The 22,245-nt window shown below is 38.5% G+C and overlaps 1 protein-coding gene and 1 pseudogene across 6 annotated transcripts in view; both read left to right on the forward strand.

The window, feature by feature from the left end:
• CEP128 (centrosomal protein 128) overlaps positions 1-22,245 on the forward strand; it is a 397,887-nt gene that overhangs the window by 196,606 nt on the left and 179,036 nt on the right. The window lies entirely within an intron of this gene.
• On the forward strand, positions 7,458-20,423 carry LOC108397737 (ras GTPase-activating protein nGAP pseudogene; annotated as a pseudogene).

The following is a 22,245-nucleotide window of genomic DNA, read 5'->3' on the forward strand; positions in this document are numbered from 1 at the left end:
TGGGATCTTCACCAATTTCCTACCCTGATACAATGATGGATACAATGCCCAGAAAGACAGTAATTCTCAGCAGCATGTACTGTAGAGTCAGGCTCCCTGGATCTGTCCCTTCCTGTAATACCTCACTTACTGGGAATGTATTTGCGAGGATGAAACAAGCCTTTGTCAAGGCCTCTTTGTTAGGGAGTTACCTCTTCTGAATAAAAAGGAAACTACTAATGAGATGTGGAAGGAGGGAAACAGTCCTCAAGCCACTCCAGAAAGTAATATTTTTGCAGCAGAGAACTCATTACTCAGGTGGTTTGATTGTTTTCACTCAGTATCTCTGCCTTGGCCAAGAATTAGGCAGGGAAGAGGTGCATTATTACCCTACCTTTTTTTTTTTTCCAGTTCAGCAATTTTAAATCTTTTTTTAGCAGTGACAGTGGCTGTGGCAAGCATTCAGAGAACTGTGCTGGCCCAGAAATATATTATTTCTTGCCTGAATGAGTTTTGGGAAGACATGCAATTGAAAATCATCCACTAGAATGGAGGCTCTATGAAAGTAATGATTTTTGTTTTTTCAGAGCTGTACCCTCCAGTGCCTAGAAAGAATCTGACACACAATAGGTGTATTGGGAATTTGCTGAATAAATTAATGAATGAGTGAATGAAAGAATATTAATGGACACAGTAGGGGAACCATAATATTTATGTTTGGTGATAAAAAAATCGCAATGAACTCTACATAACCAAAATGAGCTCTATTTAGCCAAAAGGTGTATCAGCGAATATTTGGCTGAAGTTAAGTAGTTTAATTGGAGTGGTTTGCATTTTGTTGATGATACTTTGGGAATAGGTAACAATATTTGTCTTTCCTAATATTTTAGTTATGTATTATGTTTTATAGTAGAAGGATTTAAGCCATTTATATTTTTATTCACTTTGTGATATTTTCTAAGAGTCTGCTGATTCATGTATGGACACTATAATATTGTTAGTAGTAATTCTAACTCCATTTTATACTATGATTTGAGTTAGCTCTCTAGTAAAACATGTGAAGAAAAATTTTAATCAACTGAATTGCAAAAGAGTAAACAATATTAAAACTGTGTGTATGTCTAAAATAGTTCCAGTCCTTAATTGTAGAATGAATATAACTTTAAGAATATTATTTTCTATTTGCTTTTCATCATAGACAAACTTAAGCCTGATTATAAATGTTGAATAGAAGGATCCGGGAATGCAAGAGGATGAAGAAGTGAAAGAAAGGTTAATTGGTATAGCAGGGTCCCAGAGATATGCATGGGTTCAGAGGTAAAGGTGGAAAAATGAACCCTGGAAAGAACAAGGAAAAGAGTTAGCATTTAGGCATTTCTTATTCCTTACCTTGTTAGTACTTTGAATATCCTGTTTTTGGCAGTTTCACCTATCGCAATAATTTGCATAGAAGTTTCCGTATTTTGAAGGTTAGTTCTTCAACATCTGTGATTGGGTTTAATTGTTTTTTGCCTTGCATATGCTTAATGCCTGTTAAGAGAAAAGTATGGGAAGAATGAGAGGTGGCTACTGGATTTGCTATGTAAGACTTTGAGGAGACCAGTTTGTGAGTTTTAAGCCAGATTGTAGAACAGTTCTCATGACTATATTTTTTGCAAGCTGCTTTCAATGAACAACTCTTGCAATGGGGTAGATAATAGATAAACAAGGCATAGAACCAGCTTTGTGGTGAAGCCAGTATACTATTTGCTCATTATTCTGGCCTTATAAGTGACTCTGAGAATGAGTTATTTTTACTGTATAGTACATAAAGGACTCATTTTTTTTTCATCATTCTGAAGTTGCTGTGCTATATTAAGGCAATGACTCTGAAAGTCACTCTGCATTTGTTTTTAAAAAAAATGTTTTATTAATGTATTATTGATACACACTCTTATGAAGGTTTCACATGAAAAAAACAATGTGATTACTATTTACCCATATTATCAAGTCCCCACCCATACCCCATTGTAGTCACTGTCCATCAGTGTAGTAAAATGCCACAGAGTCCCTATTTGTCCTCTCTGAGCTACACTGTCTTCCCTGTGACCCTACACACACCATATGCACCAATCATGATACCCCACAATCCCCTTCTCACTCTCTCCCCACCCAACCTCTCCCACCCTTCCCCTTTGGTAACCACTAGTCCCTTTTTGGAGTCTGTGAATCTGCTGCTATTTTGTTCCTTCAGTTTCGCTTTTTGTTATACTCCACAAATGAGGGAAATCATTTGGCACTTGTCGTTCTCCGCCTGGCTTATTTCACTGAGCATAATATACTCCAGCTCCATCCATGTTGTTGCAAATGGTAGGATTTGTTTCTTTCTTATGGCTGAATAGTATTCCATTGTGTATATGTACCACATCTTCTTTATCCATTCATCTACTGATGGACACTTAGGTTACTTCCATATCTTGGCTATTGTAAATAGTGCTGCAATAAACATAGGGGTGCATATGTCTTTTTGAATCTGAGAAGTTGTTTTCTTTGGGTAAATTCCAAGGAGTGGGATTCTGGGGTCAAATGGTATTTCTATTTTTAGTTTTTTGAGGAACCTCCATATTGCTTTCCACAATGGTTGAACTAGCTTACGTTCCCACCAGCAGTGTAGGAGGGTTCCCCTTTCTCCACATCCTTGCCAGCATTTGTTGTTCTTAGTCTTTTCGATGCTGGCCATCCTTACTGGTGTGAGGTGGTATCTCATTGTGGTTTTAATTTGCATTTCCGTGATGATTAGTGGTGTGGAGCATCTTTTCATGTGCCTGTTGGCCATCTGAATTTATTCTTTGGAGAACTGTCTCTTTATATCCTCTGCCTATTTTTTAATCAGGTTATTTGCTTTTTGGTGTTAAGGTATGTGAGTTCTTTATATATTTTGGATGTTAACCCCTTGTCAGATATGTGATTTACAAATATGTTCTCCCATACTATAGGATGCCTTTTTGTTCTGTCGATGGTGTCCTTTGTCATACAGAAACTTTAGTTTGATGTAGTCCCATATGTTCATTTTTGCTTTTGTTTCCCTTGCTCGAGGAGAAGCATTCAGGAAGAAGTTGCTCATGCTTATATTCAGGAGATTTTTGCCTATGTTGTCTTCTAAGAGTTTTATGGTTTCATAACTTACATTCAGATCTTTGACCCATTTTGAGTTTACTTTTGTGTATGGGGTTTAACAATAATCCAGTTTCATTCTCTTGCATGTAGCTGTCCAGTTTTGCCAACACCAGTTATTGAAGAGGCTGTCATTTCCCCATTGTATGTCCATGGCTTCTTTATCGTATATTAATTGACCATATATGGTTGAGTTTATGTCAGGGCTCTCTAGTCTGTTCCATTGGTCTATGGTTCTGTTCTTGTGCCAGTACCAAATTGTCATGATTATTGTGGCTTTGTAGTAGAGCTTGAAGTTGGGGAACACACTGCATTTCTAAAGGTTTTCACCTGCCAAATTTGTCTCTGCTATTATTGATCTCAACTTTTATGAGTTTTTCCTTTGGTTTCACTGTTGCTACTTTTCTGAGACACTGTTATCAGCTGATTTCTCTGTTTTCCTTCTTCTTCCTCTGAATTTCTTTATTACCTCTGTTTCAGTTCTGCAATTGGATGGCTGAACAGAGGATAATTTCTTAGAAATCATTTATGGGACAGAAACAAGGGATGGACTTGCAAACTGAAGGCATCTTTCCTAGGATAGAGATGGGGTTGCATCATTTATTTTTGTATATCCATTATTAATTTATTGGTTTAGTTTTCCCACCACTCACCAATTCATCTACATTCCCCACATCACTTCAAGCAACTTTTCAGTTTGTCTCATTGAAAGAGTATTTGACAATCATGGCACTTAAGGAAATATTGGTTCTTGTCTGTCAACAAGGAAAACAAGTTTTTCTGTTGCATATTGAGTGTAATTAAACATTCTAAGTTAATTTAGGTGGTGACCTCTGAGTGTAATACATTTATGTATTTGGATTCTAGTTAATTAAAAAAAAATCTGTTCAGCACTTTATTTTACATTGTCACCAGTTTGTTCAGAAGTTCGGTGATGTTGATTATTAGAGAAAATGACAGTTTATTTTAATTGATAGATTAAGGAAATTATATAAACTCATTAAACTATAATTTTGTTTAATGTGAAGTTATGTCATCTCTTTTATTTTCAGGCTTTCTTTGTAATTATTTTCCAAGACCAATGAGAAACAATATTTTTTTTTAATGTTCTCTCTTTCAGTCAAATCAGAATTTTGCTCAAGTCTTAATCCGTGTTTTTGCTTATTTTTGCTTCATTATAATAGTTTTATTTCTCAGGATTGAAGGTAAACTCCAAGGCTTCTTAGGACCATAGCATTAAATAAATTAGTGATATACCGGGTGCTCCAGATCTGTGCAGATGTGAACTTCGATTGAATATGTAATGAGCATTCATGTTGTTAATGAATAATTTGGCAAGGAATTATGGCTAGTTGTTCAGTTAGCTGTAAGATTCTCTGACCACCCATCCCTCTGTGTAGTAGGCCTAATGCTCATACTTGTTCTATTGGCTAAACTAAAGACAAACATTTTCAATATCTCCAGTAATAAACTCAGTTGGTAACAGTTAAATATTGATTAGAGATTAAAATACTTAAAGTTTACATTTTTCCTTTTCTAAATTATTGGAAGTGTGTGTTTTCTGGAATATGTTCTGGAAAATAAATGTTAAATATGTAATATTAATGAATTCTTAGATTTTTTGTTTTATCTTCTGATAAACTATGACTTTTAGCTGTTTCATAGCAAAGCTGGTCTACTTGAATTTGAATCATGAGAATACTCAGCAAGAGAAGTAAGATAAAGAGCATGTACTAAAATAGATTTGATATGTAAGTTTTCAGGTCAGTAAATAGCTTTCACTAAATTCAAAGGATATCTTTGCTGTCTTTGAGTTATTTGAAGTGTTATATTTTTTCTATTTTGTTGCACACATAGTAGTTGCATCAATTGTGGTGGGCAGAATAATGCCAACCCACCTCTCCCAAAGATGTCCACTTCTGAATCCCCCAGAACCTGTTAATGTGTTATATTACATGGCAAAAGAAATTAAGGGTTTTAAGAAGAGAAGATTATCCTGGACTATCTGTTGGGCCCAGTTGTATTCATAAGAGTTCTTAAAAGTGAAAGAGGAAGTGGAAAAGAAAGAGTGAGAAAGACTCAACTTACTGCTGAGGTAACACTTGTTGCTATGTACAAATACTGTTTAAGTATCTGTAAATTAAATTCAAAAGGAATGAATTATATTGCTCTTTCTACCAACAATGTAACAAATAGTGTCTCCCAGTTATTGTTTAGATAATCATATGAGCTAACGTTTATTGCTCTCTGCCAGATACTAAGTGCGGTAAGCAATTTATCATTTCATCCATCCCCAAATATGCACTACCATCCTACTTTCAAAAACCAGAAACAATCAGGGTGTCATTTATTAGTAGAAATACTACAGAGTTAACTAGGGGACACGTCATGACTTTCATGGTTCCTAGGTACTTTTGCCTTTGTGGGCCCCTTCCTCCATAAAAAATTAAATTTTTGACTATATTGAGATAAAGATGAGTATAATTCAGGCTGTATTTATTATTATTATATATTCATTATTATATTTATTTTTTCTTCTGTTTTTTTAAATAAATTTAAATGAAGACATGTTCATTGGCCATAGACACTGCATTTAGTGGAGAAGTTGGCCTTGGATATAAGAGTATAGGCTGTGCTGTAAGGTCAGATGTGGGCTCTAACTTTGTGGTGTAGGTGAGGGAGGTGTTAAGGACAGGGTTTCCTTAAAGAGTGACACATAAGGGGATCCTAAGTCCAGTCAAGGGATGATAACACTGTTGACCCAGCAGTGTTTATAAAGGGCTAAAGTGGGAAAGAGTTTGGCTGGAGCATATTGACATAGGAGATTGAAGTGTAAACACAAAGTCTGTGACAGACCTAATGTTGTACACCTAGTAGATTTAATAAAATTATCTCTGTCCCTACAATGGACTCAATTTTCAGATGACTGGTATACTTATGAAGACATTTCTCACTGCTGAACCAACAACTTCAATTTACCATTGAATTCTTGATTATTTGAAGTTTGATTATTCTTTATTGTGACTGAATTGGATTCCAGAATGCTTTAGATAGCAGATGTGGTTTCTGAGAATAAACATGTGTGTGTCATGAAATTTAAGATGGAAATATTTAAAAGTAGTGGATGACTATATATTATATAATAAAGCCTATATTGCCTAATAACTATAAAATTTCAATTTGAAACTCCAAGGAAAATGTTCTTGATTTATTAATTTCAAAGTGTTCCTGAGACCTTTTAAATTTTATCTTTGTATGTGTGACTTTCTCCTACTTTCTTGTCCCCTGCAGTCAGTGACTTTACAAAGTTTTCCTTGGTTGTTTCTCACATGTTGACGTCTGTCTTATTTAGTTCTTTATTACTTCAAATCTTCAAGGATTACAGAAGCTTCTTATTTGCAAGATCTTCTTAACCTCTAGTCTACTTGAGCCTGCCAGATCCCCCACACTCACAGCTTTCCCAAGCAGGCATACTCCCAGTGGGTGTGTTCAAGTTCACACCATTCCGTGGAGGCGTCCTCCATCCATTTCCCTGCTATTTCATAAAGCATTTGGTATGGGTGACATCTTTGAGAAATAACCTTGAATATGCTCAGAGTAATACACAAAAGTAAATCATTCTCAGACTTTGGTTTTGTATTATGTATAATAAATTACTTGCAACACACCCCACAATTGACCTCCACCCAATATAGTTTCACTGGAGAATACATACACACATGTGCATGCACACAACTGCTCTTCTAATCTGTTCTGCCAGATGAATCTTCATTAAACACAGCTTGGAGCTCATGACCCCTCAGCTCAGGAACTTCCAGTAGTTTTTTCACTGCTGAACCAATAAAGTTCAAACTCTTGTAGGAGCACCTCCATTCCCCCCCATTACACACACCCTGTTTTCTTGCGAAAACTCCACCTTTATTATTACCCTTGCTAGCAGACATTTTTCCTTTTATTACCCTGTTACTATTAAAACTTCTGGATGTAATTACATGACGTTTGCCATTTACTGCCTTTTGTCTAGCTACCTGCATATATGTTTTTTAATAATAAGATTTAATCTCGTGTTTTATAGACTCTTGTTTTCTCTTTGCATCTGACACCATGTTTTACCTTTAAACAGGAAATAAACATACTGGATATTTGGGTAGGTAGACAGGTGAATGGCTGGATGGGTGGAAGAATAGATAAATAAATAGCATAGATTTAGCCTCTTACTACTTTATCCCACTTACTATGGTATGGTCATCAGAGGCCATACCCCCTTAACTATATCTACACTAGACACTGAAATCTGCTCTACCAATCATGATGAAAACAAACATCAATACTGATTTTTTCTTATTTCTGTCTCTTCAAGACACAAGAACAGCTAATGAAGTATTAAATGATAACTCAGAATTTCTCCATTAAACTATTCTGATGATGTCCTAATGCTAAGCTGTTTTCTCTGTATCTTTTGAAACTAGCATACTTGGCAGTGAGAGAATCCTTCCCCTCTTTATATTTCCAGAGTAAAGCCCTTCAAGTGCTCCTTAATAGTATTTGGAAAGACTTTGATACACACATTCTCCTTCTTAGATTCCACGAATAATTCATCACATCAACCACAGGAGATCACAGATTTGCTTTATTTCCTATTGAGACTATTACCCTTGTACTCTAGTATTTAAATTCACTTCTTGATCATGTCACACATTCCTTAGCACAGTCCCCAGTCCCCTACAGGTAATGTTTATTGCCTTGAGATGGCCTTTAGGGGAATGGAGGCATGAGGACATGCTGATATTCAAGTTTTTATATGTATTATTTCACTTAATCCGTAAAACAGCCATGTGGGATTATTAATCCCATTTTACAGTCAGGCAGCTGAGCCTGTGGGGCAAGTGGTGGTAGGTCATTTCTCACCAGATGGGACAGAAAATTATAGGTGGGAAAGGGCTTTGTGAAACTCAGGCTTCTATTCCTCATACCGTGTCACGTATCCGAATGAAGAAGCGCTGCTCAGTCAGCTTCAGTAGGGCTTGCCAACTGAAACAGCCTGTCTGCCTCGCTGTGTTGGCGTCTATTCCCTGCAGTTGTAAAGACAACAACTTTTTGTTAAGAGTGTTAGAAAGAAGTTGCTCTGTTGAAATCTTTAAAGTCTTTTTGGCTATCATAATGACTAAGCCATTAGAAATACTTATATAGAAGAAAATGGTCAGTTTTACTGTTTAGATATTAACTCCTTACTGTGGTAACTGTGATATTTCCCAGATTTTCTTTCACATTAGCATAAGACTACCTATAATTTATTGTGTAGCTTAACAGGCTCAAGCCTCTGGCCTAGTTAATGAAGCTAATTCTAATATTTTGGTATAGAACCTTTCTCTCCCGTAAACAGGAAACTAAGATCACACTTTTTCTCATGTGTGTCTCCACCATGGAAGTGATATGTACTTCCTAATCACCCACCCAAGACCACACCTGTCTGATGTGCTTTTAAAATAGAGGTTAAAGGATACTATAGTTTTCAGGATCACCAGTTAATTTGCATATCCATCTACTTAAATCCCCTAGAACAACTATTTCCAGGGAAGTATTCTGTCTGACAAATATACACTCCTATGGTCATGAGAAATTTGGCTCTCTTCAAAGCTTTCAAAGTTCACTGGGCCCAGGACAGGTATTCATCCAACTGATGATTCACAATTTCTTCCTTCTTTTCCCCCTTCACACAGTCCTGTATATCATTAGAACCTAATCTGAGTCTGGCAATGTTGTCCTTAGTTGTCCTCAGATTAACATTCCTATCTTTTTCTATTCTGACTCGATATACCTTAACAAAGAAGAACTTTCATGCAGCAAAAAGAAATGTAAACTGCAGCTGGAAGGATTTAGCTAAGATGTAAGAACACTTTGAAAGTGTGGGGTTACTAGAAACTAAAATGTCTGTGGTAGCTGGGAAGAGTCCTTTCTTCAAAGAGCTTCAGGGGCGGGGGGAGATATCTGCATAGTATAATTTAGTTGCAAGGAAATGCTAATGATTACAAACAAATATAGAAGTTAATTTCCTTATTCTTTCTGTAGCTGTATTTGTGAACTCACATTTAAGTAAGGGACTGATCTTGCTTCCCAGGCACTTTGTGACTATGGTTACTTAATGTGAATACTCCACAGAGGTAATGTGATTTCTTGTTCCTCCCTCTGTATCAGTGAGGCCTCTGACGGGTTCTCTTTAATAGTGTATCTTTGTTCATGGTGAGGTTAAAATGCTTTTTAGGACAGTACAGGGAAGAGAAAATGGCTGCTGTGTGTAGTACATCTTCAGAGACACGATAAACACACCAATTCTCGTAATGTTGCACTAAATACATTTATGATAATGGTGTTCAATAAGGGAGGAGAGGAGAGGCATATGTAATTTCAGTGAAATGCCTTGTTTCCAAGATATAAAAGTTGTTCTGAAAAAATAAACTGTTAAAAGAGGAAAAATAAAACTATTTAATATGTGCTTACATTCTAGTTGCAAATCAAAGTAAAAACACTGGCCTACTGTGTTTATACTGTTCTGCAATATTAATATCTGCATATATGTTCATACTAATTTTTACTTTAAATTTTATTAAAAATCATCACCTTTTTTGCCCTTCTCTTAATGCAGGCAGAGAAATAACCTAATCAACTATTAGAGAATAAAGAACTTTCCTTTTAAATACGTTAAGAATAAGAGTTAACAAGAATTTAGACCATCTTCCTGCCCTTTGGTTTTGAATTCCATACTCATGCTTTTTACACAATTCTCGTGGAAATGTATACCTGTACCCTTTTTCCTCTTCCCTTTAGAATCTGTAAGAACAAACATTTAAAATTACTTTCTGGCAGAGGGTTGCTTTAGGATTTGCTCTTTCTGCTTTTATGCAGCTGCCTCTGACATCTGGAATGAGCTGGGATGGATATCTGTACTTCCTCCTGAGGCTTCTGCACACAAAGCTTTTTTTATTGATTGATTTTTAAAAAAACTACTATAAATTGCTCTTTTTTAAATCTTGAACTACTGCACCCTAGTATTTAAATTCTTTCTAATTCCCCACCCGAGGTCAAATTATAACCTTATTTTGTGTAAGCCTTGGTGTAAGGTGGGTGTTAGACAAGCCATAAATGTCATTTGGACTCGGATGTATCTCCATGTAAACCAATCTGAACTCCTTTACAATGGAATTGTATTTGTCTTTCAATCTTCTCCATGCCTCCATAACCATGTCCAGGTGAGTAAGCATCTTACTACTTTTCCGCAGCTCTGGTTCCATCTAAATTTCTAGTTTATTTTTTCATTTGTAATTTTTTTCAGTTTTTCTTTAGCTCATTTTTCCTCCAGGAGAACCTTAAAATACCTCCTTCCTTTTAAATTTATCATTCTGAAATATTTTATTCACCTTTAAACATCTTAATCTTGAAGTCCATTTTGTAAGAAATTAGTATTTAGTCATTAATTTTACTCACCTTTCTTTTATTAACCCCTTCTTGATATATCTATTTATTCTTATTATTGTCTGGGCAGAAGGATTAAATCAAGTGCATTGCTGTGTACTATGCATTTGGCTATATGGCTTACATTTTTCTCCTTCAGTTCAACTTGTGCTAATGACAGTACTTGTCTTCCTCAGGCAGCCATAGGAAAACCAACAGTGAGTCATTTTTAATGACTGTCTGTTAATGGCTTTGGAATGTGTGTTCCATTGGGTTCCATATGTGAAAGAGACATACTCTGTACTTATAGAGAATTTAAAGTTATAATTCAGATAAGGATTTACACAAAAAATTTATGTAAGGCTAAGGGAAGGAGCGTGTACTGTACAAGTATGCTTTACAAAAGGAAAAGTTGTCAATAACTGATGGCTCTGGTTGGTTCTACAGTTGTTTTTTTCATGTAGGTTTGGTGTTTCCAAAGCAGCAGCCACGGAAAGGCTCATTCCCTCCTGTCATCTATGACTATGAAATGTACAAATGCCCTGTAGGAACATAAATTCTGGATTCTGGTAACACTTACAAAGAGAAGTTTTTCTTTGTGATTTTTGTTGCAAGAAGTTTCCCTACTAGTCAGATGTTACTAGCATCTGTTGTTTTGGGTAAATCAGACACTTCACAGCTGTCATGGTAATAGGAGAGAGGAGGTGTCTCTTGGTTTCTAAGCTTCACGGAAGGAAAGAAGCACCTGTGCTTTGGAGGATTCAGAGATTGAGAAAGAAAAGGGGAGAAGGGGAGACATGTGCTGGGTACCTATGAAAGGTATATTATGGGAGTTATTTTTATGCATAGTGCTTTATACTACATCTTCCCTTTTCTTATTCCAGTTGAAGGAACAGAATAAGCGAATGGTTAGAGTATTTATTGGGGAAAAGCAATATATATATATTTTGGTTCTCATCTGCCTCATTTGTAATTTTTAAGGATCTGTAAATGTACCTGAAAATTCCAATGTCTGATTATTCCTTGTATGTTAACTAATTGGAATTAATACTGTTTAAGATTTCCATTGTTTTTTTTTTTTCTAATGGCTACCTGTGTTCTCCAAAAGGAGATTGTTTTTCTTAGACTTTAATTTTGATTGTGGCTTACAATATCTTCTGAGCAACACGAACTTCCTCTTGTGCTATATTCTCACGTATCATAATTTCTGGAACTATAGAAGTTTTCCTGTTTGTATATTCAGTTTTCATCAATTGTAGGTCATTCCTGTTGGGAATAATTTGAAAAAAGGGGGAACTTGTGTCCTGGGAAAAAAATAAAGAACATGTAAATTTCCTGCAGTATAACAAGGCCTTGGGAAAACAAGAGTGAAATAAAACATATTCCGAATCCCAGTGGTTGGTGGAGAAAAACAGACAAACAAATAAACAAAACGCTTTTGGTGTGTAAGAGGGGCAGGTGGAGGTAGAACTCAGTGACAATAGGCACCTTGGTTTTTCTTGTTCTTCACAACATGGTTATTGAGTAAATTAATGAGTGAACAAAGGTAGTAGTGAATAATCAGAAAGTACTAATTGCATGAGAAACCATCCTGAAAAAAAAAATTAAGCCCCTTATTGTATTTTTTTGTAATAGCAAAGTAAAACTTAGAAGCATCTCATTGACATTCTAGGCGAAAGAGTGTCTGATGGTATATGAAAATTAGTAGTAAGTCCTCATTGTTATCAACACCAAAAGTGTAAAATTATCATTTGATATATTTTTAAAATTATGTATCTTTACTGTTAATGTGAATGTAAAATAATTTAAAAGATTTCTATAGATTCCAAACCTTTAACTTTTCTTTTTCCATCCTCTTGAATTACACAAATAGAAATTGGTCTTCTCTGGTTTTGTTTGTTTCTTTTGGGAACCTGTCATCAGTGGTTAGAGTCGATGATAATGGAATTAATTTAATTTAATTATTCCAAATTGGATGATTTTATAATATATGTATGCTGCTGGATTATTAACTATTATTTGTTAAATAATAATGAACTGCTTGAAGGTCAAGATAATCTTATTCAGTGTCATGTCTTTTATCATGTAACACACAGCAAATGTTGGATGGGTAAATGGATGGGTAGATTACAGGCCCAGTAGTACCAAATGAACAGAAGTATTAGTAAGTATTAACCTTCTTGAATCATAAGCACATGGTTCCTGGGACTTAGACATTATAAGAAGATATAACCAAATATTTGATATTAACAACACACCACAGAGCCAGTTTCAGTACCCATTCTGTATTAGCTTGCTTGGCTTGTTATGATATGCAGTTATTTAGTGAAGATAACTGTTTCAGTTTTAATTGTTCTGTTTTTACAAGCTAAGTTCAACTCCTCTGGGTTCTGTGTTATGACGCGTGATTGTGTTCCATTTTGTGTAAGTTACTGTTTGGTAAAACTTCCCAGAACACTGGAAGATTTCACCAGTTAGCTCTTCATCTGTTTTCAAGTGACCTGGCAGTCTTGCCCTTCTCTGTGAAGTGGGCTTTGTATGGTCTTCCTTTGCCTCAGCCAATTAAGACCTTAAAATTAGGCTTTGAGGAACTGTGCTCATGCTTCCAGGAACATAATAGCACCACTTTTCATTGAAGGAGATGAGAAGTGTTTAAGTTTGGCCAATGAACAAAGCAAGGATAAAAAACAAGTGCTAAAATCACAATTAGCCCTGAATATTTTAATGCAAAAAGGGTATCAGTTTTTAGACACTATTCTACCATTATGCTAGACTTCTCTCCATAATTTATGGTTCAAAGTTTCTTGCTTCTTATAGAGATAATTAAGTTATGTTGTAAGGCATTTTGAAAAGGGTACTACACTCTTGTTTTTGAGGCACATACTTTTCTACCCTAGATTTAAGATTTAAGCATGATTAAAACATTCCTGTTGCCTCAAGCCCAAATAAGATTCTAGAATGTAAGTCTTCAAAGGATGGTTCTTTGATGTGGGTGGGAGATATGAGCAGATTTGACATTAAGGTGTGACATTTTTATGGATTTCATATTCACTTAAAAGTTACTGTTATCGGCCGCGCCCGTGCACTCGCGGCTCGTCCCGCAGGACGTCGGCGGGGCCCTGGTGCTGGCGCCGCTCGCGCCTCAACGGGCTGGCGTGCGCGGGATTCACTGTCGCTAAGCAGCGGCTCCGGGGGCGGCTCGGGCTCCGCCTCGGGCGACGACGCGGATGACGTGGACGATGCGGACTGGGCGCTGGCGGCCGAGAGCACGCCTTTCCTCGGCCTGCGCGCGGCGCACGACGCGCTGCCCTCGGCCTCGCCGCTGCTGTGCCCAGCGGCCGACAGCAGGACTTCTACTCCCTGGACAGACACAGCCGCAGGCTGCCCCCACGGGCCAAGCAGGACTCGGCGCCCCTCTAGGGCCCCCGCCGCCCGCCGCCTCCTTCGCCTCGCCCGCCCCACTGCCCTTAAAGAGAACGGAGACCACCGACTGGAGAGAGAGAAAGGAGGAAAAAAAGAAATAGAAGTATTTTTATTTTCTATAAAAGGAAAAAGATTATCTAATGTTATCTGAGAAGCTGGATGCCTCTATGTCTGTCAGTTGAAGTGGAGATGGGAAACAGTTGTGATAAAGAGGTGCCGGCAGAAAGGTCCGCCGGCAGACGGAGTATCCCAGGGACCAGTACATCAGAGAAACCCAACTCCATGGATACTGCAAATACTTCACCCTTCAAAGTACCAGGGTTCTTCAGCAAGGGCCTGAAAGGCTCCATCAAGAGGACCAAAAGCCAATCAAAGCTTGACAGAAACACGAGCTTTTGGCTTCCATCCCCTCGAAATACAGATGACGGGTCTTGTGGGCTGCCTAAACTAAAGGAGTCACGTTCCCATGAGTCCTTGCTGAGCCCGTGCAGTGCGGTGGAATGTCTGGACCTTGGTAGAGGGGAGCCCGTGTCTGTGAAACCGCTCCATAGTAGCATCCTTGGACAGGACTTCTGCTTTGAGGTTACCTACTTAAGTGGAAGTAAGTGCTTCAGCTGTAACTCTGCTTCAGAGAGAGATAAGTGGATGGAAAACCTTCGAAGGACAGTTCAACCAAATAAGGACAATTGCAGACGAGCTGAAAATGTTCTCCGTTTATGGATCATCGAAGCCAAGGGCCTTGCCCCCAAAAAGAAATATTTCTGTGAACTGTGCCTTGATGATACCCTCTTTGCTCGTACAACCAGCAAGACCAAAGCAGATAATATTTTCTGGGGTGAACATTTTGAATTCTACAGCCTTCCGCCTCTTCATAGCATCACAGTTCACATTTATAAAGATGTGGAAAAAAAGAAAAAAAAAGACAAGAATAATTATGTAGGGCTAGTCAACATCCCCACTGCCAGTGTGACTAGCCGCCAATTTGTAGAAAAGTGGTATCCTGTGAGTACACCTACACCCAACAAAGGAAAGACAGGAGGGCCTTCTATTCGGATTAAATCATGCTTCCAGACTATTACCATTCTACCTATGAAACAATACAAAGAATTTGCGGAATTTGTCACCAGCAACTACACCATACTGTGTTCTGTCCTTGAACCAGTAATTAGTGTGAGAAATAAAGAGGAGTTGGCTTGTGCCTTAGTTCACATTCTTCAAAGTACTGGCAGAGCCAAGAATTTTCTGACTGACTTGGTGATGTCTGAGGTGGATCGTTGTGGAGAGCATGACGCCTTGATCTTCAGAGAGAACACCATCGCTACCAAGTCCATTGAGGAGTACCTCAAGTTGGTAGGACAGCAGTACCTCCATGATGCACTGGGGGAGTTCATCAAAGCTATGTATGAGTCAGATGAAAACTGTGAAGTGGATCCCAGCAAATGTTCATCTAGCGAGCTGATAGACCATCAGAGCAACCTGAAAATGTGCTGTGAGCTGGCTTTCTGCAAGATCACCAACTCCTACTGTGTTTTCCCTCAGGAACTGAAAGAAGTATTTGCATCGTGGAAGCAGCAGTGCTTGAACCGCGACAAGCAAGACATCAGCGAGCGACTCATCAGTGCCTCGCTGTTTCTCCGTTTTCTGTGCCCAGCCATTATGTCTCCCAGTCTTTTCAACCTTATGCAGGAGTATCCTGATAACTGCACGTCTCGGACTCTGACTCTAATTGCCAAGGTCATTCAGAACCTGGCAAACTTTGCGAAATTTGGTAACAAAGAAGTATTCATGGCATTCATGAATGATTTTTTAGAACATGAATGGGGTGGAATGAAGCGGTTTCTTTTGGAGATCTCTAATCCAGACATCATCTCAAATACCCCAGGCTTTGATGGTTACATTGACCTGGGTCGAGAGCTTTCAGTTTTGCATTCCTTACTATGGGAAGTAGTGTCCCAACTTGATAAGGGTGAAAATTCCTTCCTACAGGCAACCGTGGCAAAATTGGGACCTCTCCCTCGTATTCTTGCCGATATTACCAAATCTCTGACTAACTCTACACCAATACAACAGCAACTGAGACGCGTCACTGAGCATAGCTCCAGCCCAAATGTCAGTGGACGTGTCTCCTCTGGGCTGCAGAAAATATTTGAAGACCCTACTGACAGTGACTTGCATAAACTGAAATCTCCAAGCCAGGAAAACACGGACGGCGATTTCCGAGGGAAAACATTATTGCTGGTTCAGCAGGCCTCTTCCCAGAGCATGACTTACTCTGAAAAGGATGAAAAAGAAAGTAGCCTTCCCAATGGCCGGGGCATCTCCCTCATGGACCTTCAGGACACTCGCGCTGCTCAGGGGGAGCATGTGCCTGCTGTGCTCAATGTGCCTATGCGCTTGACCGGAAACCAGCTCTCCATCACCCAGGGGGCCGGCATCAAACAACTGCGGGAAACCCAGAGCACTCCCCAGAGCACACCCCAGGTGAGGAGGCCCCTGCACTCAGCCTTGAACCAGCCAGGCAGCCTCCAGCTCTTGTCATTCCAGAACCCTGTCTATCACCTCAATAACCCAATGCCAGCAATGCCAAAGGCCTCTGTGGATTCCAGTTTGGAGAACCTAAGCACTGCCAGTTCCAGGAGTCAAAGTAACAGTGAGGACTTCAAACTCAGCGGACCCAGCAATAGCAGCATGGAGGATTTCACCAAACGTAGCACTAAAAGTGAGGACTTCTCCAGGTGGCACACTGTGCCAGACAGACACATACCTCTTGCCCTGCCACGGCAAAACAGTACTGGGCAGGCCCAAATCCGAAAAATGGAACAGGCTGGGTTAGGTGCCCGAGCCAAAGCACCGCCATCCCTGCCCCACAGTGCAGCCTTGCGAAGCACAGGGAGCATGTCCGTGGCATCTACAGCCCTGGTGGCTGAACCCGTGCAGAATGGGTCCCGGTCCCGGCAGCAGTCTTCTTCCTCCAGAGAGAGCCCTGTTCCCAAAGTGAGAGCAATCCAGAGACAACAGACTCAGCAGGTCGGGGTTCAGTCTCCTGTGGACTCTGCCACAATGTCCCCAGTAGAGAAGACAGCAGCCTGGGTTCTGAACAATGGGCGATATGAAGAGGACGTGGAAGAATCTGAGAAAAATCAAGATGAAGCCAAGCATGCTGAGAAGTATGAGCAGGAAATTACCAAACTGAAGGAGCGCCTGCGGGTGACCAGCCGGCGGCTGGAGGAGTATGAGTGCCGGCTGCTGGCACAGGAGCAGCAGATGCAGACGCTGCTGCTGGAGTACAAGGCCCGGCTGGAGGACAGCGAGGAGCGGCTCCGCAGGCAGCAGGAGAAGGACAGCCAGATGAAGAGCATCATCAGCAGGCTAATGGCTGTGGAAGAGGAATTGAAGGATCACGTTGAGATGCAAGCAGTTATTGATGCAAAGCAAAAAATAATTGATGCACAGGAAAAACAGATCGTGTCCCTGGATTCAGCCAACACCAGACTCATCAGCGCACTGACACAGTGAAAGCACTGCAGTCGTTAGAGGGGGAATGTGGGAGCTGTGTGTGAGTGAGAACCAAGCCCGGGGTCCAGGAGACAAAAACCACGTGTCTGTCTAGCTGATAGAGGCACATAGAGTGCAGTAGGACTTTGTCAGAATGAATTTTGCAGGGATTCATCTGCCAGTTTAAAAAACCTGCTCTGACCCCCTTGTCATTTAGGAAAACATGCAAATACCATGATCCAAACAAAACAGTTTATCCCATTGGTCAAGACTGGCTCTGGATGGACATCTAAGCTGATTTGGGGATACACTGTTTCAGAGGACACAGATAAGAGCCGTTGCATCAAAACTGGACTTTAGGAGTGTTTCCTTTGAACTCCTGTTGATGTTTATTTCCTTCTGCCTATAGAAGATGGGAATTTTCCATTTTAGATAGGGGTCTTTTTAAAAACCCCTGTTGTAATAAAGGGTGTTCTCCTCTTTATAGTTTACAAAAAAAAAAAAGTATTGTTATCAAATAATGAATACCTTAATTCCTATTTACGGCAGTTTGACTCCTTTCTCTTTTAAAGATCCTGGCATTTTGTATTGAGTAGTGATTATCATTTGCTTACTATACCATCCTAGATTGGCAATATCCTTTACAATGGTTAAGAAGAATAGAGTGACCTCTCTGCTGGTAAATGACAGAAGGGTTTTTTTTCTTTTTCTGTCTCTACTTGCTTATTTGTCATTTGGGAATTGGATAAGACTGGTGAGATTGGTATTCATATTTCAGTAACAAAAGTATTTGCAAATGGGAAAAATTTTTAATAAAGTTACTTGCTTATATATGAAAATTCTGTTCTGTAGCTATTAAATGCTTCAAGTGACTTATTTTCTTCCTTTGAGAATGGCAAAACGTTTTATTGACACACACACCAGTCATAAGTATATATGATATATTTGTGCATCCTTCCATAAAACTATGAACCATGTGAGAGCATAGACCTTGTCTTAAATATATTGGTGGTTCATGATCTGTCACAATGTGTAACCCATAAACATTTAATTTAATGCATATTTGTTTATCAGATAAAATATAATACTAATTTTAACATTTACCTAATTATTTTAAAAGCATAATTATACTGCTCAAATAATTATTAAGCAATATTGTGAAATGTTTAAGAGATATTATGCTGTGAATTTTATTTACCCACTTATTTATTCAGCTATTTTTAAAATTTACATCTTGATTTATATAACAGATTTACACAGAGTTGATTTACTTAAAAAATGCAGATCATAGAGCAGTGTAACATGTAGAGCAATGAAACGCAAATGTGAGGTACATATATAATGTAAAATTATCTTGTAGCCACATCAAGAAAAGTAAAAAGAAAATAGCTAGTTAATCTTAATAATATATTTTATATAATCCATATATCATAAATATGTTCACTTCAACATGTAATAAATGTGGGAAATTACTGAGATAGTTTACATTCTTTTTCTTATTGAGCCTTTGAGATCTGGCATGTATTTTACCACATAGCCCATCTCAGTTCCAGCCAGCCACATTTCATATACTCAAGAGCCACATCTGTGGCTCAGGGCTTATATATTGGATAACAGAGCCTGAGAAGACCTTCTGTATTGGCTGTTGTTCCATCTCATCATGCCTTTGATGAGAGATTCATCTATAGTAGGATTGCCAGGATTGTTAAGAACTCTTTAGAAAGGTCCAAGATGATGAATGCAAACAGCAGCTCATATACTCTAAAACTCTATTTATGAAAAACATATTTGCTTTATATGTAAAAAAATAAGGCATCTTACAGTAAAAACTCTATCCACAATACCAGAATGTAAGAAGAGAAATTAAAAATGTATAGAAATGATTTACTTAGATTACAGTCTTTGACTTTTCCAATTTTCTGTGCATCTGTTTAAAAACAGATGGTAGAGAATAACACAGTTATTGGTACAGCTGAGTAGTAAAATTTAAGCAATTCAGAAGGAAGGACCTTTCAAGGAGATTTATTAACCTTTACCTAGATTTTCCTGTGTTGTATAGTTTGCAGTAAGGAATTTGGATGGTCATTAACTACAGAGTTCATTCTTTGGAGTACACAGGTCGTGATGTCTTTGGTTGAGGTGTAGAGCTTTGTAAATATTTTGCACAGGTCAGGGTTATTTTCCATTCAGACTACAGAGTCTAAGTTGCTCAGGCACTGTTTATAGACTGTTTAGACCAAGTTTCCTGCCCAAGCTTTTTATTTTTTAAAATTTAGCACCTGCTAATGAATTTGGAAGGGTTTTTATTAGCTACATGGGAACTAATGAAATGGAACCTAATGTTTTCTGAATACCTACCATGTGCCAAACTCTGTGGTGGACATGTTACATTAATTTCTCAGATGATCTGTCATTTGAGTTAGGCATTTTTATTCCTCATTTATTAATAAATGAATTGAAACTCATAGAGGCTAAGAAAGAAGCCTTTGGATCCATGACAAAGCAGAAGAGATTCCTTTGTAAATAGTGGCTTGACTGGGAGTGCAGGAAACGACTCTGTTGTTCCTCATTCACGTTAAACTGTAGCCCATCCCTGTTATTCACCACTCAGCAGCCTGGAGTAAGTATTTTGTAACATAAATTATTCCATCTTACTACCCTGTCTCAACCCTTCAATGACCCACACACTTAGGAAAAAGCAGCCAGGTTCTTTTATCATGATTTGCGGCATTCCTCCCAATATGGCTCCTGCCTACTCTCCAGCTTCATCCATTTTCCCTCAGCTTTAGTGTTAAATTCCAGACAGAGTTTATACTTGCCCTATTTTCATTCCTTTGACATGCCAAGCCCATTTCTGCCCCAATTTTCATACCTGTTGCTTTTCACCTCCACTTCATTCTCCCTACTCCCCACTACCCTGCACACATGGCTTCAGCTGCCTCCTGCTTTAGGTCTCAGCTTAAATGTTACCTCCTCAGAGAGACTTGCTCCATCACCTCATCTGAGTAGGTCCCCTCCTTGTCACTGCCATTGTAGCCTGTTAATTTACTTTAAAGCATGTAAAGCAGTAATTTTATTTGAATACATGCTCATGTCATTTATATACTGTCTGCCCTTCGTGCTAGATTATGAACTCCAGAAGGCCAGTGATCAGGTCTGCTGCCCGTGCTGTGATGTGTGCACAGTTAATAATTGTTGGAAATACTTGCCTCTTAGTACCTGGATTACCATGATTTTATCCTAAACTCTTCTTCCCAATTTCATTTGCTCTTTGTTTCATCTGCTAATGTTGCCAAATTTTAATAAATACTAATTGGGTCACCTTCGTAGCACCATATCACCCTCTTTGGTCTAAGGGACCCTATTTCCTGACCCACACGAGTGACTGTATAACCAGGCCCAGGCTAGCCTGGTAGCTTGCTCATCTCATCTCACCTCACTGCACCTCACCCCAGGGACTGCCTCAAGGGATGTGATCCAGTCTAGGCCATTCCAAGTCTTCCCTTGATTGATTATTTCAGATTCAAAATTGGAGAGTAAACCTCTTTTTATTCTTTGAACATGGTATTGAAAGGATATAAATCTGCCTGGTCAGAGATCATATTCCATGTCAAGAGGAGAAAACTGTGCTAACAGGGAAACAAGCCAATACTCAGAGAAAAACTTAAGACATAGGGCAAGTGATAGGCTTGCTGGTGTTGAGCCCTTGTACCCATTTACCCTCACTTTTTAATAATATGCTGTGTTTAATTCCTTCCTTTTTGGTTTAAATTTGTTAAACTTGGCTTTCCCTCCTTTATAAGCAGTCATGACAAATTAATTTTCCCACTTGCATCCATAACTATATGCAGCAAGGACAGTCAGGGTCCATTTCATTTTCTTGTGTTAAATTTAAAAAGTACTTCTCAGCATCACTACAAGATGATATTGAACTAAATTATTTAATTTGAAAATGGTGTTTCTACTTTTTCTGCTACTATGTATTTTCTGCCCACAATTCTATTCTTCCTACTATAACTTCAATTTCTGAAAACCTAGGGATGCCAAATACGTGATAATTATTTATACACACATACAGAATGATTATAATTTATAGACTATATCATTCAGTTACTTAAATGATTGTCTTTTACACCATATAAATTTTGGGTCTGTTCAAACTAGTTGTTAGATTTTATTTTGAACCAGTGTTTTTTTTTTAACTAGAATTTCTAAATAAATATAATGAACCCTTTGTTGAAAAGAAGGAAGTGATATAAATGCCTAGTCTGATACACATGTTTAATTACATGGGAAAATAATGCTCACAATTTTAGCTTTATTAAGTTCCATGAAAGAGGGCTAGGGGCTGGAGGCTGTGTGGACGCACGTGAAATGACATTCTACGGTCGGCCAGGGCTGCAGCTGACTCAGTATTCTGATTCTGACCATGGCACGAAGCGATGTTTTGGTGGAGGCACCGTCCTTAGTTTTATTTGTTCACTTTCAAATATTCAGAGTACACTCTATTTCTAATTTTTTTTCTTAATTAAACTTTATGGCTAAAAAACCTATTTGAATTGCTTTTGTACCTTCAAAATATATAAACCTTTTTAGGGGTCGTGCCCCACAAAACATGCCACCACTCTCATTTTCTGATGCTCAGGACAGACATTAGTAAACTTAATTTCCTCTGAGTCAGCTGTTAGTTTCAACATTCCTCCTAGAACATTGTCCTAGGTAGGCACTGCCAGCTGATCTGAATTG

Source organism: Manis javanica, chromosome 8, assembly GCF_040802235.1.
Source record: "Manis javanica isolate MJ-LG chromosome 8, MJ_LKY, whole genome shotgun sequence".
NCBI classification, from domain to species: Eukaryota; Metazoa; Chordata; class Mammalia; order Pholidota; family Manidae; genus Manis; species Manis javanica.